Here is a 7,032-nt window from a genome sequence, read left to right as displayed (position 1 = left end):
AACAGAAATTACATTGAAGTCTGCTACAGCATATAAAAAATGTAAATGTGTTACCAAGTATAAACAAAATAGTAAAATATACTTACATAGGAACTTTTTATTGATTCTCTCTCTCTCTCTCTCTTTGAGACAGGGTCTCACTGTGTAGTTGAGACTGATCTGGAACTCACTCTGTAGCCCAGGCTGGTCTCAAGCTCACAGCAATCCTCCTGCCTCACCCTCCCGAGTGCTGGGATTACAGGTGTGCACCACCATGCCTGGCTTTTATTTATTCTTTTGAGACAGGGTCTCACTTTGTGGTGTAGGCTACCCTTGAACTCATTATGTAGCTCAGGCTGGCTTCAAACTTCCATTGATCCTCCTGCCTCAGCCTCCCAAGTGCTGGGATTTTACATACCCAGATTTTACAAATTTAAATTTCTTGATAAAACAAGTCCATTTGCAAGATTGCACTATTTCAGCACCTCCTTAAAGCTTAATGTCACCCCAGCTCTGGGCACACTTCAAAAACCACTTTACCTCTTAGAAGCAAGGGCCAAACTACTACTACTACTGCTGCTGCTACTGCTGCACAGACCAGACTTCCCGGGAAGTGATGTCAGGCCTTGAGGACTCAGCATTACTCCTCCATGGACACCTCCATGGTGGCATGGCCCAGCACGTGCCTGACAGCATAGCCCCAGCCACACCAGGTGCAGTGGTTGCCATGTGGGCCTGCAGACCTGTCTGCCAGCGTGCAGCATCAGGTGAGCCCACTGCAGTTGGCGGGGCTGCAGCTCACGGCTGAGCTGCTGGTGCCAGCCTGGGCTCAGCTCTCATCTGAGTGGCCAGAGTGGCCATACAGGGAGTGCACCTTCAGCTTCCATGCAGCGTCACAGTGCAGGGTGGCTCTGCATTCAGAGTCGCCTACCTCTGTGAGTTAGATAAGAAAACCAAGTCATCTGATCCCCACAAATATTTTGCTACTTGGCATGCAGGATTTATGAGAAGAAAAACTAAAAAGAAATAAGCAGTAGTTATTTCCAGAATAGGTAGTGATGACAAATATTCTGTCTTTCTTAGTTATGGTCCATATTTTCCAGTATTTAAAATGGAGCATATAATGGGCTGGGGGTGTAGCTCAGTGATACAGAGCGTGCCTGGAAGGCATGAGGCCCTGTGTTCAACCCCTAGCACCACAAAAACAAACCAAAAAAGGCACACGTGATAGAGTAACAGAAACCGGATTTTTCCATATTCTCATACCTTAAAAATATATAAAACTAAAGTGTTCAAGACACTGGACATCAGGCAACAAAGGCAGAGGCGTGGCAAAGGCATGTGGGAAACAAGGTTACCCAAATGACTGCACTGTGTACACTCTTTAGAGAGTTCCAGGACTTCTGCACATGGAGGGGAAACCAAGCAGAGCCATGGAGATCCCTGGATCGAGGAGACAAATCTAAGGGTCCAGTGAGACCCAAGTTACCAGCAGCCACCACACAAAACACAAATGAGAAGGAAAGTGCACAGTCCAGAGATCTGCAGAGAGTTGTTTGTTTTGTTTTGTTTTGTTTGAGACAGGGTCTTTCTATGCACTTCAGGGTGTTCTTGAGATAACTATGTGCCATGGCTGGCCTCAAACTCAAAGCAATAGTCCTGGGCCTGGCATTTAGCTCAATGATTCTGCTGTCTGCCTCGCAAGCACAAGGTCCTGAGTTCAATCCCTGGTATCAAAAAAATTTGTTTTTATTTTTTAAACTAGTCCTGCCTCAGCCTCCCAAGTGCTGAGACTTACAGGCATGTCTCACCATACCCAGCTTGAGGGTCAGAAAATCTTGATAAAAATAATCAGATATTTGGATTTCCTGCAACTTTTTCACTTAAAACACTTCCACAAAGGCATCAAGAATTGAGAAAAAATAGCATAGGTAATTTTTACAAAAATAAAAAGAATATTTTGAATTACAAAATTTACCTTGTAGAACTCCCAAGAAGCATGGGTTACCTTCCTCTCAGGCAACTAGGAGAAAGTAAATTATGAAATCAGAGAAGATCAAGAAAACTCAGGAGATAATAGAGAAATAAGCTGGGAAGATGTTGAAGTTAGGAGATGTTACTCTGATCTACCTGCAAACCATTTCATATGTGCCCTCCCTAGAAGAATTCATATATTCACACCAAGTAATTCCTCTCTCTATAATGTACAACATGGCCTACACAGGTAAGCGTGGAGCGCTCATCCTACAAAACAAATCAGCTGACCTTCCTCCCTGGGTATTATCTGCCATGGTGCCTAGCAAATTGGCCAAGAAATAATGATACAAATAATCAACTCGACATTGGATTTGAGCAAGGTACTCAGAAAAATTGCAGATTATTTTCTTGATCTCCCTGAACCTCCACTTACATTTAGATATTATGAATTACAGTGACACCTCAGTTCATGAATTCAGTTCTCTCCACAATTCTGGTCACAAATTGAACTGGATGAGAACCAAATCAAATTTCCCCATAAGGTCAGCATTTAACCTAACTGTTGAATTTGATTCAGTTCTCGTCCAACTCAGTGTGCAACCAGAATCGTGGGAAGAATCAAGTTCATGAACTGGGGTACTGCTGTGTTTGTGAACATTTCTGGTTGTTTTGTGGCTATGTCCCTGTTTCAGGTAGACCCAGTGGGATACAGAAAATTCAACACAATCCACAATCTTCGAACATCCTTCACTTAAACAATCTGAATTCCTTAAAATCAACTGAGTCTCTTTTCAGTCTGCTTCACAGAAACAAAAACCAAGAAGAACCAGATGCTACTGAGAGGCTACAGATAAATGATCAAGGATATCAAGAAATATGCTCTAACAAAATGCAGCTAGTGAATTTAAGAAACAAAATAATCAGAGCTAATAATGTAATGGGAGGAAGTTGTCACAATTTAATCAGCTTAATTAATTTGCATGTTCCGTCCTCCAACATCAAACCAAGGTGCTCTTCTTTGTAAGATATTGTAGATATGCCAGGCTACTCAGTAAAAAAGTGTTGTATAGCTGGGCGTGGTGGTGCACACCTGTAATCCCAGCACTTGGGAGGTTTAGGCAGGAGGATCGCTGTGAGTTCGAGATCAGCCTGAGCTACACAGTGAGTTCCAGGTCAGTCTCAACTACACAGTGAGACACTGTCTCCAAAAAAAAAAAAAAAAAAAGTGTTGTATGCCTTCCCTCAATCTCTTCTGAATGCAGAACAACAAAATAATGAACAGCTTTTAGACTCAAACCCCAAACAGGAATCCCTACTGAAACTTCATTCAGAGGGAAGTATTCACAAGCCACTCTGTGATGGTGGCTTTAAGAGAACTTCTACTTTGATTGTTCAAGACCAAGAGGAGTCCTGTCATGGGGAACACAAGCTCAGACAGCTTTGTATATCTCAGAGTTTGCTTCTAAGAAGTAGCACAAGATGGAGGGCTGAGGATTTAGCTCAGTGGTTCCACTGGCTGCCTGGCAAGTGCAAGGTCCCAAGTTTGATTCCCCATGCGGAAGGAAGGAAGGAAGGAAGGAAGGAAGGAAGGAAGGAAGGAAGGAAGGAAGGAAGGAAGGAAGGAAGATGGAATTGCTGTCTCAATACGCCAGTGGCCGATGTTATCATGAAACTGGACCTTGGACAAGGCAGCGTAAGTGTGCAAAAAGGTATGGAAGGTGAACTCAGAGAGGACAGCATCACAATAAAAGACTGTGCAAAAGTACTACAGAACTTACAGAACTTTCAGAAAACTCTACATCCAGCTTCTGCCACGTTCACTGGCACAGGTTTGCTGCAACCCGGAGAGAGTTGCCGTCCACGCTCCACAGCTGTGTTGTGTGTTATCCCCCGACGCAAGCGTAGACGGTGTCAACTTTTAAGGTGCGTGATTTCTCAAATGAGCCAAAACATTGCTACGCCCAAGCTTTGTGGCCCAGGGCGTACATGGGTGCTGACTGTATACACATCTTCTCAGCATGTGCTGTGCTGAAGTGGGACTTGATGAGCTTCTTACTTCAAGATTAATTTCTCTCCTAATGGATCGTCGTCAGGAAATTTGTAATTCTGTTTGGAAAGAAAACTCATCTGCTCCTGTGCTTATGGCTACTAATTGACGAACTAGTTGTTTAGGTTGCTTCGTTTCTAAGTGTAAGAATGTGAAGCCTATTTGGAAGCTCACTGAATTTTCAAGTGCTAAATATTGCATGGGTTTGTATATCCTTTTTCACCTTTTGATCTGCTATAATGTCTGTGTATGCTTTAAATATTTATATGAGATTTTTGTTTCCCATTAAACATTATCCCAATTGCTTTTTTAATTAATTTTACTGGTACATTTAATGTATACAATATAATGACACTCAATGCTGGAAATTTGCACCTTTACATAATCCATCTCGGTTCTTGTTTTATCCCCATTCCCCTGCCCTCCCTTCAACCCCTCCCTATCTACAAAGACTTTGTTTCCATTATTTTTCATTTTCTCATATTAACTCTACTCCCTTCCCCATACATATCTCTTGAAATCTTATATTCATAACCCGCTAGAATGATAGAGACATAAAAGAAGCATATAAGGCAATCATGTGTTCATTCCAAAATTTAGCAACTGCTATGTGCCTGGCAATGATGAATGAAATTATATCCCCTAAGATATTTATTTTTAATCAAGAGATATGCATCTATCTGGTGCTTAAAGTAACAGTTATTCACTGAAATCCAGGCAGGGAGCGTCCTTCAGCAGAACACTGACTTTTGTGACTATGAAACAGCACTAGAAGCCCAGGACTGAGCTTATCCACAATCAATTCTGTATTTTAGGGGCATTATATAAGCGTTGTTACTTTTTTAACTCTGGAAATGATTCAGATATTTGGCTAGCTTTGAGAATCAGTGCCCTGAGTGACTTTGGCAACATTTAAGAAACTGTTGAGCTGATGGTACAGAGACTTTTATTCTTCATTGGAAGAAAAGCCAAGTATAAATGCCTCTCAGCACAAAGTTCCCCGGATTCCTGTTATTGACCTGGGGCACACTTGAAACAAGTTTCTTTTTTATATATAAAGTATAAAGAAATATACACGTAATTAACTCTATGCTTAATGACTATCCTGATTTCTCAACATAATTTTATTGACATATAGAGTGACAGTGTTCATTTAATATCACTACTTGGTATTAAAAATTTGGACAGTGGGCCAGGGATTTAGCTCAGTGGTTCCACCGCCTGCCTTGCAAGCGCAAGGACCCAAGTTCAATCCCTGGTACCAAAAAAAATTTTTTTGGAAAGAAAATAATGAGTGATAAATATGACTTTTAAAAAATGGAACCAGATCTAGAGATGTGATTGAGTGATAGACAAATGCCTTGGGTTCTCCAGCACCACCCAAACAAAACACATCAGAAGGAGAAAAGTCATTCAATCAAAAATGACCCAGAACTGAAATGCGTTAGAATTAGCAGACGAGGACATTACAATGGTTATGTGTTCAAACTTTGAAGTGAAGGTACGAAAGATATTTAAAAATCCAAATAAAACATCTAGAAATGAAAAATATAACATATCAGATTTAAAAATATATTAGATGAGAGTAATAGCCGATTAGGCACTGCAGAGAAAAGCTTAGTGAACTGAAGGTATAGTAATAGAAACTATTGAAAATGAAGCACTAAGAGAAAATAATCCAATCAAATTAAAGGAGCATCAGTGGAATGTAAGACAACTTTAAAGAACCTATTATATAGTTAGCTGGGATCTTCAAAGGTAAGAAGGGAAATTATTTTAAGAAATTATGGCTGAAATTTTCCAAATTTGATAAAAACCATAAACCCACATATCCAAGTGGTTAAAATGAACACCGAGTATGAGAAACATGATTTAATACTTTGTTTTTTTGTTTGTTTTTGAGACAAGGTCTCACTATATAGCTCAGGCTGGCCTTGAACTCATTATGTAGCCCAAACTGGCCTCAAACTTATGGCAATCCTCCTGCCTCAGCTTCCCTGGGATTACAGGGATGTGCCACCATACCTGGCCATGATTAAAAACGGCATCATGTCACACTATAATCAGATAGCTCACACTAATGGTAAAGAAAAATCTTAAGTTCAGTCAAAAGAAAAAAAGACATTTTATTTAAAAAGGAACAAAGATAAGGATAATAGCAATTTTCTCATTGAAAACAAATGCAAAAAAAAAGAAAATGGTAAAGCAACACATTTAAAGTACTAAGAGAGCTGGGGATTCAGCTCAGTGGTTCTACCACCTTTCTTCCAAGCACAAGGAGCCAAGTTTGATCACCGGTATCAAAAAAATAAAGTAAAGGTACTAAGAGAAAAAAATTCAAAGTAGAATTCTATGCCTAGTAAAAATATCTTGCTAAATGAAAGGAATCCAACATGGATAACCTGGAAAACATCATGCCAAGTGAAAGAATTCAGTGACGAAGGCCACATACTTTTTATTTTTATATAAAATGTGCAAAATAGTCAAACTATGTAGGTAGAAGTAGATTAGTGTCTTCTCAGATCTCAAGGCAGCGGTTCAGTGGCCTGCCTTGCAAGTGCAAGGACCCGAGTTCAATCCCCGGTACAAAAAATATATATACACACACACACACACAATTATACAAGATTAACTACAGCAGTATCACAATGCTTGTGTTCAAAAAAAACTTCATTTTACTTAATAATGGCTCCCAAATAGAAGAATAGTGGTACTGGAAATTTAAAGAGTGATACTGGTCAAAGAGAAACCGTCAAGTGCTTTCTCTAAATGACACTGATGTGGGTGTGGATGAGAGGAAATACCATGTATATGTAGGGTTCAGCACTATCTGCAGCTTGGATGTGTACGCCCCACAAACAAGGGCAGGCTGTCACTATTGAACTGGACAGGCATGCCATCAGGTAAGACCTGTTAGTGCCCAAGGCAAGAGTTACTGTTCTGGTCTGGCCTCTCTACTCTCCCTTCTTCACCCCCAAAATTCTTTAGTTTATCTTCCATTCTCCAATAATTGTCTTCTATTCTCTGAT

The 7,032-nt window shown here is 40.3% G+C and overlaps 1 pseudogene; it reads left to right on the top strand.

Moving 5' to 3' along the window:
- Positions 1-595: 595 nt before the first annotated feature.
- On the top strand, positions 596-4,112 carry LOC104857365 (annotated as a pseudogene).
- Positions 4,113-7,032: the final 2,920 nt, after the last annotated feature.

The sequence above is a fragment of the Fukomys damarensis genome, unplaced genomic scaffold, assembly GCF_012274545.1.
Source record: "Fukomys damarensis isolate Sample0158 unplaced genomic scaffold, DMR_v1.0_HiC HiC_scaffold_32, whole genome shotgun sequence".
NCBI lineage: Eukaryota > Metazoa > Chordata > Mammalia > Rodentia > Bathyergidae > Fukomys > Fukomys damarensis.
Note: the sequence above shows the minus strand (reverse complement) of the source record. Positions and strands in the feature narration are given on the sequence as shown.